Here is a 24,533-nt window from a genome sequence, read left to right on the forward strand (position 1 = left end):
ACTCCTAGATGGGCCAGGTGTTTGTGACGCACACTTTTGTCGCTTGGCTTAGTCATACAGCAGCCTCCGTGCACCTCTTTTTCTTCTTTGCATGATGTGCTGTTTGTGGCCTATTTTTTAAATCTGCCATCCTGTCTGCCACTGCAGTTCCACTCCTAAATGGGCCAGGTGTTTGTGCCGCAATGTTATTGAGGTTAATAATATTGTAGGATCAAAATTACCCCAAAATTATGTGATTTTAGCCATTTTTCCCCCCAAAAATCATCCAGATCCAAAACCAAAACCAAAACACGAAAGGGTGGTTTTGGCAAAACCAAGCCAAAACCAAAACACGAAAGTGAAATTAGAACCAAAACCAAAACACGAAAAGTGCAGGCCGCACATCTCTAGTATTAACCAGTGACGTGCGGTGAGCTCAGTGGCTGGGGAGGCACTGGCAGCTATTCACAACCCCCCCTCCCACCCCTTTATAGAGGAAAAAAAAAGTGTAGTCCTCAACACATCACTAAAACCAGCACCAGGCAGAACCAGCCAGGGGGGGTAATGCCATAGCAGGGGAGACACTCAGTGTGGGGTCCCCCTGACATAAAATTAATCAGCCCCACAAGCTAGTCAGCCCAGGGCTAGAATTCCTTGGAAAGTGGGGACCCCAAAAAAATAAAACGGGGTCCCCCCTCCCGAGCAACAACCAGCACTGGGCTGATAGCCCAGTGCTATGCCCTGCACCTCTGGTGGCAGTGGGTGCGGGGTTCATTGTATGTTAATATTGTTCTTTACAGGTGGCCTACAGGTCCCAGCAAGCCTGCCCCAGCATGCTGGCACTTGAAGAACCACAAGTGCCAGCATGCCCGAACATAAAGAGCCCGCTGGCATCTGTAGTCCACCTGTAAAGAAAATATTAAAATAAAACACCACACCATCTTAATTTTTTTTTTATTAGTCAGGGTCTTCACCTGGGGGCAGTGGCTTTTAAGCTCTTTTGCATGGCCTCCGCCTTCCCAGGGCTTCTGGCATCTTCACCTGGGGGGCCGGTGCCTCCCCAGGGCTTCCGGCGTCTCCACATGGGAGACGGCGGCCTTTTAGCTCTTTTGCATGGCCGCCACCTTCCCAGGGCTCCCGACGTCTTCACCTGGGGGGGCTGCGGCCTTTAAGCTCTTTTGCATGGCCGCCACCTCCCAGGGCTTCCGGTGTCTTCACCTGGTGGGCGGCAGCTGTTAAGCTCTTTTGCATAGCCGCCGCCCATCCAGAACTTCCACGGTGTCTTCTTTCTTCAGGAGCTCTTCACTGCTCCTCCTCCGCAGTCGGACTGACGCCGCTGCCTCACGCTGACTTATATAAGTCAGCCAGAGGGGGTGGGGCGATGACGCAGTGAACCAATCTTGAATTTCCAAAATGACGCTGAGCCATTTTTTAAATTGGTACCGCTCCGCTGCCAAACTCTGCAGAATGGTAGGCAGGGATCCGAGATCCCTGCCTGCCGCTAATACTCTCATCTCTACCGCGTCCCATCGCCCTCACTTCCGCCGCATCCCCCTGCACCAATGCCCGCACCTCCGCCGCGCCCATACAGTGATGACAGCAGATCCAGTGACAGATCTGCTGGCCAATCACTGTGGCCTCACTGACAGGGGCGTGTTTTCATGGCTTGGCCCTGCCCCCGATCCCACACCTTTCCCATTGACAACGGGAGGCACCACGATCGGTGCCTCCCAACCCCATTTAAACAGTAATAATGATTAGATTAATACAAAGAAGATACTTATGACCATAGGCGTGCGCAGAACATTTTATTAGGGGGTGCATGATTGGAGTGGCATGCCTAGCACCACCCACTGGGCATGTCTTGCACCATATATTAGCAAGATGAGGGAGACAAGTATGTAACCTGCATACGGATTACAAGTCCATATATATATATATATATATATATGTATATATATATACACACACACACACACACACACACACACACACACACACATATACTATGTATAACTGGTGTCCCTTTCACATTATAGCACACAGTATGAGCCAAAATTCACATTACAGCACACGGTATGAGCCAAAATTCACATTATAGCACACGGTATGAGCCAAAATTCACATTATAGCACACGGTATGAGCCAAAATTCACATTATAGCACACGGTAAGAGCCGAAATTCACATTATAGCACACGGTATGAGCCGAAATTCACATTATAGCACACGGTATGAGCCGAAATTCACGTTATAGCACATGGTATGAGCCGAAATTCACATTAAAGTACATAGAATGAGCCGAAATTCACATTATAACACACAGAATAAGCCGAAATACATATTATAGCACAAGGAATAAGCCAAAATTCACATTATAGCACACGGTATGAGCCGAAATTCACATTATAGCACACGGTATGAGCCGAAATTCACGTTATAGCACACGGTATGAGCCGAAATTCACATTAAAGTACATAGAATGAGCCGAAATTCACATTATAACACACAGAATAAGCCGAAATACATATTATAGCACACGGAATAAGCCAAAATTCACATTATAGCACACGGAATGAGCCGAAATTCACATAGTACATAGAATGAGCCGAAATTCACATTATTGCACACAGAATGAGCTGAAATTCAAATTATGACACATGGAATAAGACGAAATTCAGGGAGCGTGACAGCAGGGACATAGGGACAGCGAGAGTGACAGAAGGGACAGGGAGAGTGACACAGACAGGGAGAGTGACAGCAGGGACATAGGGACAGGGAGAGTGACAGAAGGGACAAGGAGAGTGACAGAGAGAGGGACAGGAAGGGCATACAGTAGGGACTAGGGAGAGAGTAAAGCGGCAGGGCAAGATTACCTATTTAGCAGTGGCAGCACTGAGGATGCTGTGATCTGTGGTGGATGAGGAGGCTGTCTGCATGGTGCAGAGAAGGACTAAGGGCAGTGGCGGTGATCTGGAGGAGACAGAGGGCGGCGGTGCATGGAGGAGGAGGCTGTGGTTGGCGGCACCGCGGCTCCTATGAGCGCTGCGCAACTATATCAAATCTGCAGCTGACGGCAGTCAATCAGGAGCGGCATATCAGGAGCCGGCCTAGGACTATTATTCATAATGTGAGTGTTCAGACTTGATGACCACTCACTCACTGTGTGCACCAGGGAAAAGAGAGGGATTCAGGCCAGCCAAGGGGTGGGGGGATAAAATTCTGTATAAAAAGATAAAGGGTTATTACCTTATGCTAATTATATATCTATCTATCTACATAGATAGATAGATAGATAGATAGATAGATAGATAGATAGATAGATAGATAGATAGATAGATAGATAGATAGATAGATAGATCTATAATTAGCATAAGGTAATAACCCTTTATCTTTTTATACAGAATTGTATCCCCCCACCCCTTGGCTGGCCTGAATCCCTCTCTTTTTCCCTGGTGCACACAGTGAGTGAGTGGTCATCAAGTCTGAACACTCACATTATGAATAATAGTCCTAGGCCGGCTCCAGTCTACGCCTGTGTTTTGCTGTTGAAAATGGCAGAGCCGGGCACACATGAGTGACTGGAGAGACTGACTGAGCACGGGCGTAAAGTACTACAGCGCAGGGAGGCCGGGGAGGGCGCGCGGTGTGACGTTAGTATGTCACATCGTGAGGCAGACAGTCGGATCATGACGGCGGGTGGGCTGGGCTGTGCGGCCAGCCACCCACCCACAACGTAGCTGACAGCTGTGAGTCTAAGCGGTGGAGTGGGAGGAGGTGACCGTGTGACAGCCCAGGCAGCGATGCAGGTGATCCGATCATCGCTATCAGTGTGCTGCTGTAGTAGCACTGCTACAACAGCAGCACACAGACAGCGATGATCGGATCGCAGGCATGATGTGCGGGGGGTGCCGGACATTAGGGGGTGCCTGTGCGCACCAGGCACCCCCCGTGCGCACGCCTATGCTTATGACTCATAAGTATCTTCTTTGTATTATTTTAATCATTAATGACAGGGGAGGCAATGCCTCCCATGCCTCCCCTGACTGCACGTCCCTGGTATTAACTGGCAGTTCCAGAAATATCTTCCAGAAAGACAGCTCACTACAGATATACTGGTATTGCAGAGAGCTCTTGTGAATATGACAATTCAGTGAAAGTAATGTTTTGGAAGGTTGTTGGGGAAAATATAAAACTGTTCAAAACAAAAGAAATTGATTTGCATTTTGTAAATGTTGATGAGATTCTTGCAGTGTTACTTACACCAGTTCTTAAAAAAAAAGTGAGAGGAAGTATTTTTTAAGAGTTTCCTGCTATGGTATATGTGTTTGAACAGAGTTAAAAGTGGTATGTAAAAACAAAAAAATCTGTACTCAAAACAATAATATCTGTAACAAGATTAACATGTTCGGTTACAAAAAATGATTATCTAGCAATAGAAGTTCACTCCTTTTGTATTACATACATAAAATGGGTATTACTGAGAATCAGGGCCGGATTAAGGGCCACATGGGCCTGGAGCTGAAAATGTTCAAGGGCCTCATGTGTGATGCAGAGGAGCTGTGATCAGTGTGGGTGGAACCAGAGCCACGTGGTATGTACACCTCCTACACTATCAGCTCCACTGTTTCCCTAAGTCAGTGATTTTCAACCTTTTTTTACTCGCGGCACACTAAACAATTTTTTAAAATTCCCAAGGCACACCATCAGTTCCCCACAGAAAAAACAATAAACACACATTGACCTTTACAGTAAAAAAAAATCCACACATACATTGGCCTACACAGAAAAAACAAATACATTGCTCCTCACATAAATCATGTTGCTCCCTACATAAATCATATTGCTCCCCACATAAATCAATCACATTGCTCCCCACATAAATCATGTTGCTCACACATAAATCAATCATTCACATTTCTCCCCACATAAATCCTATTGCTCCCCACTTTAATTATTCACATTGTTCCCCCCATAAATCCTTATTCTCCCCACATAAATCCTATTGAAATCCTATTGTTCCTCACAGGAGAAATAAAATAACAAATATTAGCCCCTACCGGTCAGTTGTCCTCCTCCCTGTCCCTCAGTGGCGGGGGTTGTTCATAGTGGAGTGCTGCGACTACTGAGCAGCGGGTGGTCGGGCAGGTGTGGATTTGGGTGGGCAAGGAAAGCTGTGTATGCATGCGGGAACTGGAAGATGTGTATGTAGGTGGGTGGGCTGGCTGGGTGGTGAGACGCAGCGTCCATGAACTATGATATCACACCGCCGCATCTTCAAGGCATAGTTCACGGCCGGAGCACGGCTCTAAGAAGAACCCTGGCCAACAGTTCACTCTGAAGGTGCAGGAAGCTGCTCTGGCTCCGCGGCACACCTTGCAACTGGTCACGGCACACTAGTGTGCCACGGCACACTGGTTGAAAAAGCCTGCCCTAAGTACATAAAAATACAAAGATTGCATACTGTACTTTTCTGAAAAAACTAGAAAAACTAATTTAATAATTATGAATTATGTCTGACTGTATGGCCATCATCATTATTAGGCCTATTTTTATGCGGAGGCTTGGAGCTGGAGCTTCCTCCGCCCCATTGTTAATCTGGCACTGCTGAGAATTATTTTGCACTGTGTCCCACCCATGACACATAGTTGTCCCACCCGTGACAAAATAAAACATTATTTTGCATAAAACTAATACTTTTCTTCTTGTTTTTTGTAACATTCTACACCAACGGGGTAATTCAGAGTAGATCGCAGCAGCAAATTTGTTAGCAGTTGGGCAAAATCATGGAGGTCATTCCGACCCGATCGCTCGCTGCAGTTTCTCGCAGCGCAGCGATCGGGTCGGAACTGCGCATGCGCCGGTGCCGCTGTGCGCCGGCGCATGCCAGCCGTCGTTGCCTAATGATCGCCTCTGAGGCAGAGGCGGTCGCTGGGCGGGAAGGGGCTGAACAGCGGCGTTAAGCCGTCGTTTAGGGGGCGCGGTCTGGCCAACGCAGGAGTGGCCGGATCATTGGGGGGCGGGCTGCGGCGGCTGCGTGACATCACACACAGACGCTGCGGGCTGGGGAGCGACGAGTAGCTCCCGGCCATCACGCTAAAGCTGCGCTGGTCGGGAGCTAGTCTTGAAGTGCAAAGGCATCGCCACTGTGCGATGCTTTTGCACTTCTGCGGGGGGGGGGGGGGGGGGGAACCGGCACTGACATGCGGGGCGGACTAGCCCTGTGCTGGACATCCCCCCGCATGTCAGTGTGAATGAACATAGCTGTGCTAAATTTAGCACAGCTACGATCAACTCAGAATGACCCCCCATGTGCACTGCAGGGGGAGGGGGGGGCCAGATATAACATGTGCAGAGAGAGTTAGATTTGGGTGGTGTGTGTTCAATCTGAAATCTAAATTGCAGTGTAAAAATAAAGCAGCCAGTATTTACCCTGCACAGACACAATATAAACTACCCAAATCTAACTCTCTCTGCACATGTTATATCTGCCCCCCCCCCCCCCCTGCAGTGCACATGGTTTTGCTCAACTGCTAACAAATTTGCTGCTGCGATTAACTCTGACTTACCCCCCAAGGTCTTACTTCACAATGGGTAAATTATACATTTTATCCAACCCATACTTTCACAGAGAATGTATAAAATTGCTCGCTTTGTGAGAAAGTATAATAATGAAACCAGCGCTGGCTGTTGGAATTATATATAAAAAAAACGGTTTGTTATCATCAACACATTTATTTGTAAAATATAATCAGTTGTAAGAATTCATATATATAAAATACAAAATACATATGGATAATAAAAAAATAGGATTAAATGAATATATATCACCCAGGATACTGCTGGATTTATCTGGCAGGGATTTTTGTGGAAGCGAGATATTGCATTCAGTAGAGATACTGTTTATCAGATATGTTGTTTTTATGGTAGATTCCAATTCAGTATAAGGGATCTGCTTTCTAAGAATAGATGTTCCCATAAAAGGTCATTTAGCAGTAGTCCTTTCAGTGCAAGTGGGGTAGTTCAAATAGCAAATTCTTAGCAGTTCTTTCACAACATAATGATCTCCATTAGGCAGGGCCGGCTCCAGGCACGTTCGGCTTGAGCGGCAGCGCAGGGCGCTGGGTTTTTAAGGGCGGCTGTCACTTTCAAATTTGGTGCCGGCCGCTAGCCAATTAGAGCTCGCGAACCGGCTCCTGATTGGCTGCTGGATCGCGAGCTTTGATGGGCTCACGAACTGGCGCCATATTTGAGATGCCCGCTGCACTAGTCATGGGCAAAGTGATTCACTGAACTGAGTTGAGACACATGACTCAGTTCAGTGAAGTGTCTCGAGTCAGTGACTCGGCACATGAGTCATGACTCATTTGTAGTGGAATGTATTGCAGAGACTGCACATGAATCAGTGAGTTGCCAGTGCTGGCAGATCAGTGCTGGACTCATGGAGGGAGTTATTCAGCTGCAGTGATTGTGTGCAGTGTATCTGGGTGATGCAGCTGCTTATGCACTGATTGTTAATAATATATTAACATAGATTCAGTGTTATGTTGATATATTATTAATAACCACTTATTGCATACTAGTTACAGAATATGCACATTACTTCTGGCTGAGGAGAGAAAGCTTAACAGCCATGAAACACATCATTCAGTCTGTAACTAAACCAAATAAAAACTTTTTTTTTTACTTTGCTAATTAGATGATTTTAGGTGGGCTTGGATTTATTATATTATCCACTATCTAGCCTCCAGGGAGTTTGCCACCCACAATCACATTGAGCAGGAACAGTGAGTTGAGAACACTGTACCACAGGGGCTCCACCTCCTGCAGGCTTATGCTGCATGAATCAGATCCATCCACTGAGTCACTGAGTCTACACAGTGTACAACTGTCTCAACTCACTGGCAGACTCAGGATGAATCATAATTCATGACATGACTCAGGCACAGCACTCACTGACTGGTGAGTCGTGACTGCTTCCTCCCACTGGGTGTCACCTAGTATAGCCTCTGGCCAATCACAGCTAAAGACACAGCAGAACACACTGACTGAAGGACACACTGAGTTTCCTCCCTCTGGCTGAGAGAGGCTGCTGCTGCAGCTGTCTCGACTCATTAAACAGTGAGTGACTCGAATCATTCATACTTCCTGATGATTCGAGTCACAGTGTTGAGACAGTGAGTCAGTAGCCATCTCTACGCTGCACTCACTGCCACAGGAGATGGAGAGACTGTACTTACTGAGGGGAAGGAGAGGCACACGCTGCGCTCTCTTCCCCTCGGATACTAGCAGCATGCCCTGTCCGTGGAGCCCAGTGACAGTGCTAGGAGAAGGGTAGTCCAGCAGCAAAGGAGCCCGGCGACGGTGTTTGAAGAGGACGGAACCCAGCAGCAGAGGAGCCCGGCGGCGGTGTTTGAAGAGGACGGAGCCCAGCAGCGGAGGAGCCCGCGGCGGTGTTTGAAGAGGATGGAGCCCAGCAGCGGAGGAGCCCGGCGGCGGTGTTTGAAGAGGACGGAGCCCAGCAGCGGAGGAGCCCGGCAGCGGCGTTTGAAGAGGATGGAGCCCAGCAACGGAGGAGCCCGGCGGTGGTGTTTGAAGAGGACGGAGCCCAGCAGTGGAGGAGCCCAGTGGTGGTGTTTGAAGGAGTCCAGCAGCGGAGGAGTCGGCAGCAGTGAGTGGCACTGTGGGCCATATCTATATCTGGCACTGGGGGTATGTCTATCTGGCACTGGGGGCATATCTGGATCTAGCACTGGGGGCATATCTGGATCTAGCACTGGGGGCATGTCTATCTGGCACTGTGGGGCATGTCTATCTGGCACTGGGGGCATATCTGGATCTAGCACTGGAGGCATATCTATCTGGCACTGAGGGCATGTCTATCTGGCACTGGGGGCATATCTGGATCTAGCACTGGGGGCATATCTGGATCTAGCACTGGGGGCATATCTGGATCTAGCACTGGGGGCATATCTGGATCTAGCACTGGGGGCATATCTGGATCTAGCACTGGGGGCATATCTATCTGGCACTGGGGGCATGTCTATCTGGCACTGGGGGCATATCTATCTGGCATTGGGGGCATATCTGGATCTAGCACTGGGGGCATATCTATCTGGCACTTTGGGCATATCTATCTGGCACTGGGGTCATATCTGGATCTGGCACTGGGGGGCATATCTGGACCTGGCACGGTGGGGGATATCTGGATCTGGCACTGTGGGCATATCTGGATCTGGCACTGTGGGGCATATCTGGATCTAGCACTGTGGGGCATATCTGGATCTAGCACTGTGGGGCATATCTGGATCTAGCACTGTGGGGCATATCTGGATCTGGCACTGGGGGCATATCTGGATCTGGCACTGGGGGAATATCTGGATCTGGCACTGGGGGCATATCTATCTGGCACTGGGGGGCATATCTGGATCTGGCACTGTGGGGCATTTCTGGATCTGGCACTGTGGGCATATCTGGATCTGGCACTGTGGGGCATATCTGGATCTGGCACTGGGGGCATATCTGGATCTGGCACTGTGGGCATATCTGGATCTGGCACTGGGGGCATATCTGGATCTGGCACTGGGGGCATATCTGGATCTGGCACTGGGGGAATATCTGGATCTGGCACTGGGGGCATATCTATCTGGCACTGGGGGGCATATCTGGATCTGGCACTGTGGGGCATTTCTGGATCTGGCACTGTGGGCATATCTGGATCTGGCACTGTGGGGCATATCTGGATCTGGCACTGGGGGCATATCTGGATCTGGCACTGTGGGCATATCTGGATCTGGCACTGGGGGCATATCTGGATCTGGCACTGGGGGCATATCTGGATCTGGCACTGTGGGGCATATCTGGATCTGGCACTGTGGGGCATATCTGGATCTGGCACTGTGGGCATATCTGGATCTGGCACTGTGGGGCATATCTGGATCTGGCACTGGGGGCATATCTGGATCTGGCACTGGGGGCATATCTGGATCTGGCACTGGGGGCATATCTGGATCTGGCACTATGGGGCATATCTATCTGGCACTGTGGGGCATATCTGGATCTGGCACTGTGGGGCATGTCTATCTGGCACTGGGGGCATATCTGGATCTGGCACTGGGGGCATATCTATCTGGCACTGGGGGCATATCTGGATCTAGCACTGGGGGCATATCTATCTGGCACTTGGGGCATATCTGGATCTGGCACTGGGGGCATATCTGGACCTGGCACGGTGGGGCATATCTGGATCTGGCACTGTGGGCATATCTGGATCTGGCACTGTGGGCATATCTGGATCTGGCACTGGGGGCATATCTGGATCTGGCACTGGGGGCATATCTGGATCTGGCACTGTGGGGCATATCTATCTGGCACTGTGGGGCATATCTGGATCTGGCACTGGGGGCATATCTATCTGGCACTGGGGGCATATCTGGATCTAGCACTGGGGGCATATCTATCTGGCACTTGGGGCATATCTGGATCTGGCACTGGGGGCATATCTGGACCTGGCACGGTGGGGCATATCTGGACCTGGCACGGTGGGGCATATCTGGATCTGGCACTGTGGGCATATCTGGATCTGGCACTGTGGGCATATCTGGATCTGGCACTGTGGGCATATCTGGATCTGGCACTGTGGGCATATCTGGATCTGGCACTGTGGGGCATATCTGGATCTGGCACTGTGGGGCATATCTGGATCTGGCACTGTGGGGCATATCTGGATCTGGCACTGTGGGGCATATCAGGATCTGGCACTGTGGGGCATATCTATCTGGCACTGTGGGGCATATCTGGATCTAGCACTGGGGGCATATCTATCTGGCACTTGGGGCATATCTGGATCTGGCACTGGGGGCATATCTGGACCTGGCACGGTGGGGCATATCTGGATCTGGCACTGTGGGCATATCTGGATCTGGCACTGTGGGGCATATCTGGATCTGGCACTGTGGGGCATATCTGGATCTGGCACTGTGGGCATATCTGGATCTGGCACTGTGGGGCATATCTATCTGGCACTGTGGGGCATATCTATCTGGCACTGTGGGGCATATCTGGATCTGGCACTGTGGGGCAAATCTATCTGGCACTGTGGGGCATATCTATCTGGCACTGTGGGGCATATCTGTCTGGCACTGTGGGGCATATCAGGATCTGGCACTGTGGGGCATATCTATCTGGCACTGTGGGGCATATCTATCTGGCACTGTGGGGCACATCAGGATCTGGCACTGTGGGGCATATCTGGATCTGGCACTGGGGGCATATCTATCTGGCACTGTGGGGCATATCAGGATCTGGCACTGTGGGGCATATCAGGATCTGGCACTGGGGGCATATCTGGATCTGGCACTGGGGGCATATCTATCTGGCACTGTGGGCATATCAGGATCTGGCACTGTGGGGCATATCAGGATCTGGCACTGTGGGGCATATCTGGATCTGGCACTGTGGGGCATATCTGGATCTAGCACTGTGGGGCATATCTGGATCTGGCACTGGGGGCATATCTGGATCTGGCACTGGGGGCATATCTGGATCTGGCACTGGGGGCATATCTGGATCTAGAACTGGGGGCATATCTATCTGGCACTGGGGGCATATCTATCTGGCACTGTGGGGCATATCTGGATCTGGCACTGTGGGGCATATCTCTCTGGCACTGGGGGCATGTCTATCTGGCACTGGGGGCATATCTGGATCTGGCACTGGGAGCATATCTATCTGGCACTGGGGGCATATCTGGATCTAGCACTGGGGGCATATCTGGATCTAGCACTGGGGGCATATCTGGATCTGGCACGGTGGGGCATATCTGGATCTGGCACTGTGGGCATATCTGGATCTGGCACTGTGGGGCATATCTTGATCTGGCACTGTGGGCATATCTGGATCTGGCACTGTGGGCATATCTGGATCTGGCACTGTGGGGCATATCTATCTGGCACTGTGGGGCATATCTATCTGGCACTGTGGGGCATATCTGGATCTGGCACTGTGGGCATATCTGGATCTGGCACTGTGGGGCATATCTATCTGGCACTGTGGGGCATATCTATCTGGCACTGTGGGGCATATCAGGATCTGGCACTGTGGGGCATATCTATCTGGCACTGTGGGGCATATCTATCTGGCAATGTGGGGCATATCTATCTGGCACTGTGGGGCATATCAGGATCTGGCACTGTGGGGCATATCTATCTGGCACTGTGGGGCATATCTATCTGGCAATGTGGGGCATATCAGGATCTGGCACTGTGGGGCATATCTGGATCTGGCACTGGGGGCATATCTATCTGGCACTGTGGGGCATATCTATCTGGCACTGTGGGGCATATCTATCTGGCACTGTGCGGCATATCAGGATCTGGCACTGTGGGGCATATCTGGATCTGGCACTGTGGGCATATCAGGATCTGGCACTGTGGGGCATATCAGGATCTGGCACTGTGGGGCATATCAGGATCTGGCACTGTGGGGCATATCAGGATCTGGCACTGTGGGGCATATCAGGATCTGGCACTGTGGGGCATATCAGGATCTGGCACTGTGGGGCATATCTGAATCTGGCACTGTGGGCATATCTTTTTGGCACTGTGGGGCATATCTATCTGGCACTGTGGGGCATATCAGGATCTGGCACTGTGGGGCATATCTGGATCTGGCACTGTGGGGCATATCTGGATCTGGCACTGTGGGACATATCTGGCACTGGGGGCATATCTGGCGCTGTGGAGCATATCGGCACTGTGGGGCATATCTGGATCTGACGCTGTGGAGCATATCTGGATCTGGCACTGTGGGGCATATCTGGATCTGGCGCTGTGGAGCATATCTGGATCTGGCACTGTGGGGCATATCTGGATCTGGCACTGTGGGGCATATCTGGATCTGGCGCTGTGGAGCATATCTGGATCTGGCACTGTGGGGCATATCTGGATCTGGCACTGTGGGGCATATCTGGCACTGGGGGCATATCTGGCGCTGTGGAGCATATCTGGATCTGGCACTGTGGGGCATATCTGGCACTGGGGGCATATCTGGCGCTGTGGAGCATATCTGGATCTGGCACTGTGGGACATATCTGGCACTGGGGGCATATCTGGCGCTGTGGAGCATATCTGGATCTGGCACTGTGGGCATATCTGGTTCTGGCACTGTGGGGCATATCTGGATCTGGAACTGTGGGGCATATCTATCTGGCACTGTGGGCATATCTGGATCTGGCACTGGATGCATATCTGGATCTGGCACTGGATGCATATCTGGATCTGGCACTGTGGGGCATATCTGGATCTGGCACTGTGGGAACATGTGTATCTGGCACTGCTGGGGGGCATATCATGTGTATCTGGCACTGTGGGGCATATCAGGATCTGGCACTGTGGGGCATATCTATCTGGCACTGTGGGGCATATCTGGATCTAGCACTGGGGGCATATCTATCTGGCACTTGGGGCATATCTGGATCTGGCACTGGGGGCATATCTGGACCTGTGGAGCATATCTGGATCTGGCACTGTGGGACATATCTGGCACTGGGGGCATATCTGGCGCTGTGGAGCATATCTGGATCTGGCACTGTGGGCATATCTGGTTCTGGCACTGTGGGGCATATCTGGATCTAGCACTGTGGGGCATATCTGGATCTAGCACTGTGGGGCATATCTGGATCTGGCACTGGGGGCATATCTGGATCTGGCACTGGGGGCATATCTGGATCTGGCACTGGGGGCATATCTGGATCTAGAACTGGGGGCATATCTATCTGGCACTGGGGGCATATCTATCTGGCACTGTGGGGCATATCTGGATCTGGCACTGTGGGGCATATCTCTCTGGCACTGGGGGCATGTCTATCTGGCACTGGGGGCATATCTGGATCTGGCACTGGGAGCATATCTATCTGGCACTGGGGGCATATCTGGATCTAGCACTGGGGGCATATCTGGATCTGGCACGGTGGGGCATATCTGGATCTGGCACTGTGGGCATATCTGGATCTGGCACTGTGGGGCATATCTTGATCTGGCACTGTGGGCATATCTGGATCTGGCACTGTGGGGCATATCTATCTGGCACTGTGGGGCATATCTATCTGGCACTGTGGGGCATATCTATCTGGCACTGTGGGGCATATCAGGATCTGGCACTGTGGGGCATATCTATCTGGCACTGTGGGGCATATCTATCTGGCAATGTGGGGCATATCTATCTGGCACTGTGGGGCATATCAGGATCTGGCACTGTGGGGCATATCTATCTGGCACTGTGGGGCATATCTATCTGGCAATGTGGGGCATATCAGGATCTGGCACTGTGGGGCATATCTGGATCTGGCACTGGGGGCATATCTATCTGGCACTGTGGGGCATATCTATCTGGCACTGTGGGGCATATCTATCTGGCACTGTGGGGCATATCAGGATCTGGCACTGTGGGGCATATCTGGATCTGGCACTGTGGGCATATCAGGATCTGGCACTGTGGGGCATATCAGGATCTGGCACTGTGGGGCATATCAGGATCTGGCACTGTGGGGCATATCAGGATCTGCTACTGTGGGGCATATCAGGATCTGGCACTGTGGGGCATATCAGGATCTGGCACTGTGGGCATATCTTTTTGGCACTGTGGGGCATATCAGGATCTGGCACTGTGGGGCATATCAGGATCTGGCACTGTGGGGCATATCTGGATCTGGCACTGTGGGGCATATCTGGATCTGGCACTGTGGGACATATCTGGCACTGGGTGCATATCTGGCGCTGTGGAGCATATCGGCACTGTGGGGCATATCTGGATCTGACGCTGTGGAGCATATCTGGATCTGGCACTGTGGGGCATATCTGGATCTGGCGCTGTGGAGCATATCTGGATCTGGCACTGTGGGGCATATCTGGATCTGGCGCTGTGGAGCATATCTGGATCTGGCACTGTGGGGCATATCTGGATCTGGCGCTGTGGAGCATATCTGGATCTGGCACTGTGGGGCATATCTGGATCTGGCACTGTGGGGCATATCTGGCACTGGGGGCATATCTGGCGCTGTGGAGCATATCTGGATCTGGCACTGTGGGGCATATCTGGCACTGGGGGCATATCTGGTGCTGTGGAGCATATCTGGATCTGGCACTGTGGGACATATCTGGCACTGGGGGCATATCTGGCGCTGTGGAGCATATCTGGATCTGGCACTGTGGGCATATCTGGTTCTGGCACTGTGGGGCATATCTGGATCTGGAACTGTGGGGCATATCTATCTGGCACTGTGGGCATATCTGGATCTGGCACTGGATGCATATCTGGATCTGGCACTGGATGCATATCTGGATCTGGCACTGTGGGGCATATCTGGATCTGGCACTGTGGGAACATGTGTATCTGGCACTGCTGGGGGGCATATCATGTGTATCTGGCACTGCTGGGGGGCATATCATGTGTATCTGGCACTGCTGGGGGGCATATTATGTGTATCTGGCACTGCTGGGGGGCATATCATGTGTATCTGGCACTGCTGGGGGGCATATCATGTGTATCTGGCACTGCTGGGGGGCATATCATGTGTACCTGGCACTGCTGGGGGGCATATCATGTGTATCTGGCGCTGCTGGGGGGCATATTATGTGTATCTGGCGCTTTACTGGAGACATTATGTATAAGGAACACTACTGTGGCTGTTATGTGTAAGGCTGCTAATTGTGTATATAGATCTGGTATGAAAATGTATTTATAGTTTGATAATATGAAGTTGCGAGGTCATGGGCAATTTTTAAGGAGCTCACGCGCCTTCGGCGTACGCATGGGGGGGCACTTCGACATTTTCTCGCTCGGGGTGCTAGTAGACCTGGAGCCGGCCCTGCCATTAGGTGTTAAACAAAGGTCCTTATATTGATATAATGACGTTTGAAAATGGACCGTTATGTTAATTGTCCATAGTGTGAAAATGGATCCCAATAGTGCCAGAAATAATTAAGTCCAAAGTCCTGGTGGTGTAGAGAAAGCTCAACACGTTTCACTGGTGGTGCCCAGCTTCCTCAGGAAAATGTATGGGGTATCACCAGAAGTCTCCTTATATACCCCAGGAAGTGATTGAATTAATTGCACCTGCTTGCAATTAGTCTCACAAACCATTTTTTATATAATAAATAAATATATAATGGGGTCCATTTTAGTACCATGGGGTATAGACGATTCCGCAGGAGCCTTCGGCACTTTAAGATTTTTTAATAGTGTGAACTGGCTCCTCCCTCTATGCCCCTCCTCCAGACCTTAGTTTAGAAAATGTGACCGGGAGACTGGATGCACACCAGTGGAGCTCTACAGAGTTCTGCTGGAAAAGACTTTGTTAGGTTTTTTTTTATTTTACAGGGAAGCTGCTGGCAACAGCTTCCCTGCTTCGTGGGACTTAGGGAGGGAAGTAGGAACCAACTTCTCATTTAGTTTAATGACTCTGCTTCCGTTGACAGGACACCATTAGCTCCTGAAGGGTACTGAACACAGCCCTTGCCTGGCTGCTGCTCACTGCCACAGCACTGCCGCCAACCACTACCAGAGCCAGAAGTCAGAAGGCTGGTGAGTGTTTACCGGAGACCTGCAGAGAGGGGCCCTCCGGTCATCGTGGCGGCATAAAGGTACCAGCGCAGTGCGAGATGCTGCGCAGCAACATGTCTCTCAGCACAGGGTGCAGAGGGCGCGATGGGGGGGGGGCTCTGAGGGACATGATAAATCCTTACTCTCACTGGCAAAATGTACATACATGTGAGCCGCTGATGTACACTACCCCCGCCAGTATAAATATTACTGTGGCTGAACCGCACCATTACAGGGGGCGGGGCTTCACCTCAGAATTGCTTGTAACGCTCAATTGGCACAATTTTCTCCTCACAGAGACGCCGGAGCGCTGATCCTGCAGGCTGCTTCTCCTCACACATCGCTGATACAAGTACCAGGGTGTTATAGAAGGGGAGGGGAGCACATAATTTATTGAAGTCTGCGGGCTTCACATTGGATAAAAAGCGCTGTTTTGGTATATATGTATATTCATTGTATGTAATACATATAGGGCACGGGGTGTGGACTGGCAATTCCCTCTGAGTCCCTCTGACAGACATTAGTGTAGGTCTGTCCCCATTAGCTCCCATGTGTGTGTGAGTGGTGTGACTATACACACGTGTAACATGTCTAGAGAAAGCTCTTCCCCAGAGGAAACAAATGTTAGAGGCACAAGAGTGTTCTGAGCCTGTGTGGGTGAGAAAGCTGCAGAGTAATATGGCTAAACTAGCGAAGAAATTCTCTGAGTCTAAGGAACAGACAAAGCATTGGAGACAGTCTGTGGAACATGCTCTATTTGCTGATTGTTCCGCACAGTGGCGTCATGACGGGGGTGCGGGGGGTGCGTCCCGCACCCGGGTGTCACCCTTCAATGGGGTGACACCAAAACGAGCCGCATACAAGGTCCGCGCACCGCACCCCCTCCTCCTTTTCACAAAGCGCCGCACACCCGCCGACCCCATGTCAGTCCCACCCGCCTGTACAAGCAGCAGAACGCCGCTGCGGGAGGGTCCGGACTCTGTAGAACAGCCGGGCTGTTTCATAATAAACTCCCTGGATCCCGGGCGCTGTGACGTCACCATGAACTTCAGTGCCGCTTGCAATGCTGGGAGGGAGAAGTGGAGGACACTGCAATCTGTAGCGCTGCCGCTGTTTTAACGGAGAGGATCTGTTCTGCAGTGGCGATTGTCTCCTGCTGCTGTCACACCCTGGCTGGCTGCCAGTCGTTTCACCTGCCAGTGTGGTACATTTTATCAAGTAATTTAAATATATATTTTTGTATATAAGCGGCTCCAATAAATAAAAGCAATAATAACATTTTCAATAGGAGCGCTGAATAGATATGAAAGTGCTAAAACCTGTGAAAAAAAAACGGTGGTTAGTAAAGCAATGTTTAACAGCCCTTTTAGATGCAGGTGTTTTGAGTCCGTCATTGATCCGTTTTTGTGTGTTTAAGGGTTCCGTATATTGCCGGGGGTCAGGACCGCATGTAGGTAGTAGGGACAGAAAGTTAGGATCCCTTTGCTAACCTCTGCATACAACCTACATGCGGTCCTGACCCCCAGCAATATACAGAACCCTTAATCACACAAAAACGGATCAATGACGGACTCAAAACACCTGCATCTAAAAGGGCTGTTAAACATTGCTTTACTAACCACCGTTTTTTTTCACAGGTTTTAGCACTTTCATATCTATTCAGCGCTCCTATTCATATTTTAATATATTTTTAACCCCCTCAGTGCTCGAAGTGGGCCAGTATATAACGGTATGGCATACCGGCACTTCGAGCACCGACCCCCGCTGCCGCCTTTCAAATTCTGCGCTGTCAAGCATTGGAACCGATCTGCGGGAGATTTCAAATGGTGGCGCCACGGTCATAGGGACCAAAGGCCATCTCCACATCACTGCTGTTCCCCCGGGCTTTCTGCCCTTCGCCGCTGCTGCCCACATCCTCCCCTGCTGCAGCCCACGTCCTCCGCTGATGCCTGCCGCCGACGTCATCCTCCACACCGCTGCCCAGGGCCTTCTCCTGGTCACCGGCGCTGCCCAGGTCCTTCTCGCCGCCGCTGACTTCAGCCTCTGCACCACCGCCGAGTACAGCCTCGTCCGCTGCTCATTAGGTACTGTCCCTCTGTCACTGCTGTCACTCTCCCTCTCTCTGCTGTCACTGTCTCTGTCACTCTCCCTCTCTCTGCTGTCACTGTCTCTGTCACTCTCCCTCTCTCTGCTGTCACTGTCTCTGTCACTCTCCCTCTCTCTGCTGTCACTGTCTCTGTCACTCTCCCTGCTATCACTTTCTCTGTCACTCTCCCTGCTGTCACTCTGTCACTCTCCCTGTTGTCACTCTGTCACTCTCCCTGCTGTCACTCTGTCACTGTTACTGCTGTTACTCTGTTCCTTCTGTCACTACTCTGTTCCTTCTGTCACTTTCCCTGTCCCTATGTCCGTGCTGTCACTCTCCCTGTCCCTAAATTTTGGATCATACGGTGTGGAGTAATGTGAATTTTGGATCATACTGTGTGGGGTAATGTGAATTTTGGATCATTCTGTGTGTCGTAAAGGGAATTTTGGCTCATTCAGTGTGGCATAATTTATAAGGGGCACCAGTACTAGATAGTATAAGGGGTCCTACTATTGTGGTGCATAATGTGTATAAGGGGTATATGGAAGAGGACATAATACAAATTGAGGATTCGTGTGTGGAAGTGGGACAGGATGAGGGTGATATGTGTGTACTATCGGACAGTGAGGATGTTGATGATGATATTGTTTGTGTAAGTCAGCCACCAGTGGCTGCAGTTATTGACCGTGGTAAAAAGAAAGACATTGGATGCCAGGGCATGAGACCAAAAAAGCCACCTCTTGGGTGTGGGATTATTTTTACTCCAATCCTGACAATGTTTATGAAAGCATCTGCTCCATTTGTGAGGCCAAATTTAGTAGAGGTAGGAACGTTAGCCATCTAGGCACCACCTCCGGGTTCACTACGGCTGGCCGGCGGTCGGGCTCCCGGCGACCAGCATGCCGGCGCCGGGAGCCCGACCGCCGGCTTACCGACAGCGTGGCGAGCGCAAATGAGCCCCTTGCGGGCTCGCTGCGCTCGCCGCGCAACGGGCACGGTGGCGCGCTACGCGCGCCACACTATTTTATTCTCCCTCTATGGGGGTCGTGGACCCCCACGAGGGAAAATAAGTGTCGGTATGCCGGGTGTCGGGCTCCCGGCGCCGGTATACTGAGCGCCGGGAGCCCGACCGCCGGCATACAGAAGACCACCCCCACCTCCATGTTACATAATTTGCGGCGAAGACATTACATTTATTATACAATATTATAATGCAATTAACACCTCATCATTAACATCCTCAGAGTAATTACTTAAAGGAGGAAGTCCTTCTAAAAAATTGTTTTGTGGGGGCCCAAACAAACCAATCATTTGAGCCACAAGTGACGGTCCCTGTCGCTGAAATGATTGGTTTGTTAAACTGTGCATGTCCTGTTTAATATATACAACATGGCAATTCCATCTTGCACCTTATTTCTTTGCATTAAGTGCTCTTTGGAGCATTTTTTGGGCATAGTTTCTAAAACTGCCATCCTGTCTGCCACTGCAGTGCCACTCCTAGATGTGCCAGGTGTTTTTGCCGCCCACTTCTGTCCCTTAGCTTAGTCATCCAGCTACCTCGGTGCAACCTTTTGGCCTAAACTGGTTAAAAACAATATGGTGTGCTGCGAGGTGTTCAAAATAGTCTGGAAATGAGTGGAAATTAATGTTATTGAGGTTAATAATACTGTAGGAACAAAAACAGGCCCAAATTCTTTGATTTTAGCTGTTTTTATGATTTAAAAAAAAAAATTAGAACCAAAAGCAAAACACACAAGGGCGGTTTTGGCAAAAATGGCCAGGTGCACATATCTACTAAGTATTCCATGGGGTGTGAAGCGGAAGGAGGTCCATAGGGGGGGAGGGGGGTGACACCATGAGTTACCACACCGGGTGACACCAACCCTAGTGACGCCTCTGGTTCCGCATCATCCACTCGGGACCCCTCCAGTTCCCGGAAAAGGTCCCTGGCCCAAATTATGCAAAGGGACACTGACACAGATTCCGACACTGAAGTCAACACTGGGGATTTGAGGGGGGTAGACCCCAAACTGACTAAGAGCATTCAATGTATGATAGTTGCTATGAAAGAGGTGTTGGAATTTACTGACACAACACCTCCTTCTGAGGAAAAAGATTATTTTAAATTAAATAAAAAACAGGTGGTGACTTTTTCTCCGTCTAAGGACTTAAATAAAAATTTTTAGGAATCCTGGGCTGACCCGGAAAAGAAATTTGCTATCCCTAAAAGGTTGTGGAAGAGGATAGGCGTAAGTGGGAGTCACCCCCAATGATAGACACCTCAGTTTCTAGGTTGTCAAAGAAAATAATTTTACCTGCCCCAGGGTCAGCTTCATTAAAAGAACCTGCTGACTGTGATGTTAGTGTATTAGAATGCTTAATATTTGTAGACACTCCCTTAGTAATATGTGTAAGCCTGAATCTTCAGTGATGGTCCCTGGGACCAGGGGGATGCTGGGAAGTGGGTGGTCCAGTGTGCAGTGTGCCTGGAGTTGGTGATGGAATAAACAGCACAGCAGTGAACTCACATGTCTCTGTGTCCTGATGACTGTATTTACAAACATATGAACAAAACATGGTGTCAGAAGAAGTTTAACTTGGACTGCTAGTGCTCTCAGAGTGTGAAAGAATCTTGCAGAAGTCTGTCAGGCTGTGATACTCAGTGTCTGCAAAGCCTGCAGTGTACTCCTCTCTTCAAACAGTGAGTAACCATGGATAAACTGGCTCCTCCAACCGGCATGCTGATGTCTGGTAACTTGTCTAAAAACTGGAAAATATTTAAGCAAAGATTTAATATATATCTTGCTGCATGTGGAGCTGATACAGAGGCTGACAAAACTAAGGCATCCATTTTCCTCCATGTGATAGGAGAGGATGTGCTGGACATTTATAATAGTTTTCAGTTTGATGAGGGGCAGAATATGGTGCTATCTTCTATAATGCAAAAGTTTGAAGATTACTTTGTGCCAAGGAAAAATGTGACATATGAAAGATTTAAGTTTTTCACATGTGATCAGAAGTCTGGAGATGGATTTGATCAGTATGTTACCTAGCTGCAATCACTCAGTAAAACCTGTGAGTTTAGTGATTTAAATGATTCACTGATTAGAGATCGTATTGTCTGTGGAATACCTGATAATGGACTCAGAGAGAGACTGCTGAGAGAGCAAGACCTAACACTAGAAAAGGCAGTGACTATGTGCAAATCTGCAGAAATAACTAGATTTCAAGCCAAAAAGTTACACAAGGAAGCTGATGTACAGCACGTACATGTGGTGCAGAAAACAGAGCCAAGCAAACCTCCATTCTCAAGAATGAAGCAGTCTAAGCCACAGTCTAACAAGGAAATGTGTAGCAGATGTGGAAATGCTCACAATCCTAAAATGTGCCCTGCTTATGGTAAAAACTTATATATACCTACAGCTAGAGATAAATCTCAAACTGTATATATATCTGGCGCTAAAATAATGTATGGTAGTAATTTACCAGATGGTAATCAGTGAAAATTGTGATCTCTAGGGCTGCTGAGCAAAAACAGCTGGTTAGGCTGAACAACTAATTGAAATACAAAGGAGAAAGAAATGCTCTGCGCACCAAAAATCACTTTGAATTTTATAGTGAAAAATATTTTATAAAACAGTTAATGACACAAAACAAAGTAAATAAGACAAACAATACATATATATATATATATATATATATATAGCAGTATAAAAACCGGAGGTATTTCACCTCTTGCAATAAAAGTTAGATACAGTGTTTCTATTTACACTTGCAAGAGGTGAAATACCTCCGGTTTTTATACTGCTATATATATATATATATGTATTGTTTGTCTTATTTACTTTGTTTTGTGTCATTAACTGTTTTATAAAATATTTTTCACTATAAAAAAGGTCAAGTTTCATTGAGTCAATCATTCTCCTTGCTAGACTGCACTTAATTAATCAATCAATCAATCAATTCAAAGTGATTTTTGGTGCGCAGAGCATTTCTTTCTCCTGCTTATGGTAAAACCTGCATGAAATGTGGTAAACTTAATCACTTTGCCGAATGCTGTAAAATGAAAAGTGAAACCAAAGTGCATGCTATTAAACAGAGGAATTCTTTGTGGATTGCATTGAACTTTGCAGTGCAGATAAGTAAGAATGGATTGTCCCTTTAACTGTGAATGAGATTGTCATTCCCTTTAAGCTTGATACTGGCGCGCAGGTGAATTTAATATCATTTCAAGACTATAAGACTTTTAGAGTAAAACCTAAAATTCACCCAGCCAAAGTGAAAGTTACAGGGTACACTGGGGAGGAAATTCCTGTGAAAGGTACATGCTTAGTGACACTGAAATATAAGGGACAACAGTTTAAAACATCTCTTTATTGATTGTGGATAAAAATGTGCAACCGATTCAAGGATTAAGTTCCTGTGAGAAACTAAGCTTGCTAAAGAAAGTTTTTATGGTGACATCACAAGTAGAAGATGACTGCAAATCGATGTTTACAGTATACAGAGACTTGTTTGAAGGTCAAGGTTGTTTGCCTGGAGAGCATAAAATAAATATAGACACGCAAGTTTCTTCAGTGATACACCCCTGTAGAAAAGTGCTGTTTGCGCTGAGAGAAAAACTGAAACAAGAGTTAAATCGTATGGAAGCCTTGGGTGTGATACAGAAAGTTGATGAGCCTACTGAATGGGTAAGCTCCTTAGTAATTGTTGAAAAGAAAATTGACAACTCAGAATATGTCTAGACCCCAGAGATTTAAACAAAGCTATTAAACGAGAACATTTCAAACTACCAATCAGAGATGAAATCATGTCGCAATTTGCGGGAGCAAAATGGTTCAGTAAATTGGACGCATCCTCAGGATTCTGGCAAATGAAGCTAGATGAGGCCAGCTCAAAGCTTTGTACATTTAATACACCAGAAGGTAGATACAGATTTCTTCGACTACCATATGGAATATTGTCTGCTCCAGAAGTATATCACAAAAAGATACACATGATTTTTGAACATACAGTATTCCAGGTGTTGAAACAATGATGGATGACATTATTGTCTGGGGATCTACAAAGGAAGAACATGATTCTAGATTGAGACAAGTAATGGAACTTGTCAAGAAAGTGAATCTAAAGCTAAACAAGGACAAATGTGAATTTGGTGTGAATACACTTACTTTTACGGGCGACGTGGTCTCGGATCAAGGTGTAAAACCAGACCAAGGAAAATATCAGCCATAGTGAACATGGAATGTCCTAACAACAAAGACGACGTCAGAAGATTCCTAGGAATGATTACTTACTTAGGAAAGTTTATTTCTCAACTCTCTGAATGAACAGCCTCTCTTAGATGGTTGTTGGACAAAGATAACGAGTGGATGTGGTCACATGAACAAGAAGAAAGTTGGCAAAACTTGAAACAGATCATTACAGAGCAACCAGTGCTAAAATTCTTTGCTCCTGCGAAAAGAATAAGAATTTCAGCAGATGCTTCGCAATTTGGCTTAAGCTCAGTGCTGTTACAAGAACATGAGTGTTAGGTTCCTGGTGCTCAGAACAAGGGAGATGTTATGAAGCGAGTCCAGAGCACCAGGACGTAATGCTGGGAAAGGGTAATGGAAAGGGAATAGCCCCTGGCGCCCTAACTCCGTTGTCTCGCCCGTGTGGTCAGAAATCCCCTGCGAGACTATGGTTGCTTGAGCCCATGGCAGCCGCGTTTGAAGGGCGGATTATGTCTGCCCAACTCCAATGCCCCCTCAGGTCTTAATGGGAGACAAAGGGAAATCCGAGACAGGGTGATAACAAGGGGCCCTCTGACTAAACAACCAGGCCAGGGGCTACAAGCTAACTGACTAAACCTGAGGTATGTGCGGTAA

The sequence above is a fragment of the Pseudophryne corroboree genome, chromosome 7, assembly GCF_028390025.1.
Source record: "Pseudophryne corroboree isolate aPseCor3 chromosome 7, aPseCor3.hap2, whole genome shotgun sequence".
In the NCBI taxonomy this organism is placed as follows: Eukaryota; Metazoa; Chordata; class Amphibia; order Anura; family Myobatrachidae; genus Pseudophryne; species Pseudophryne corroboree.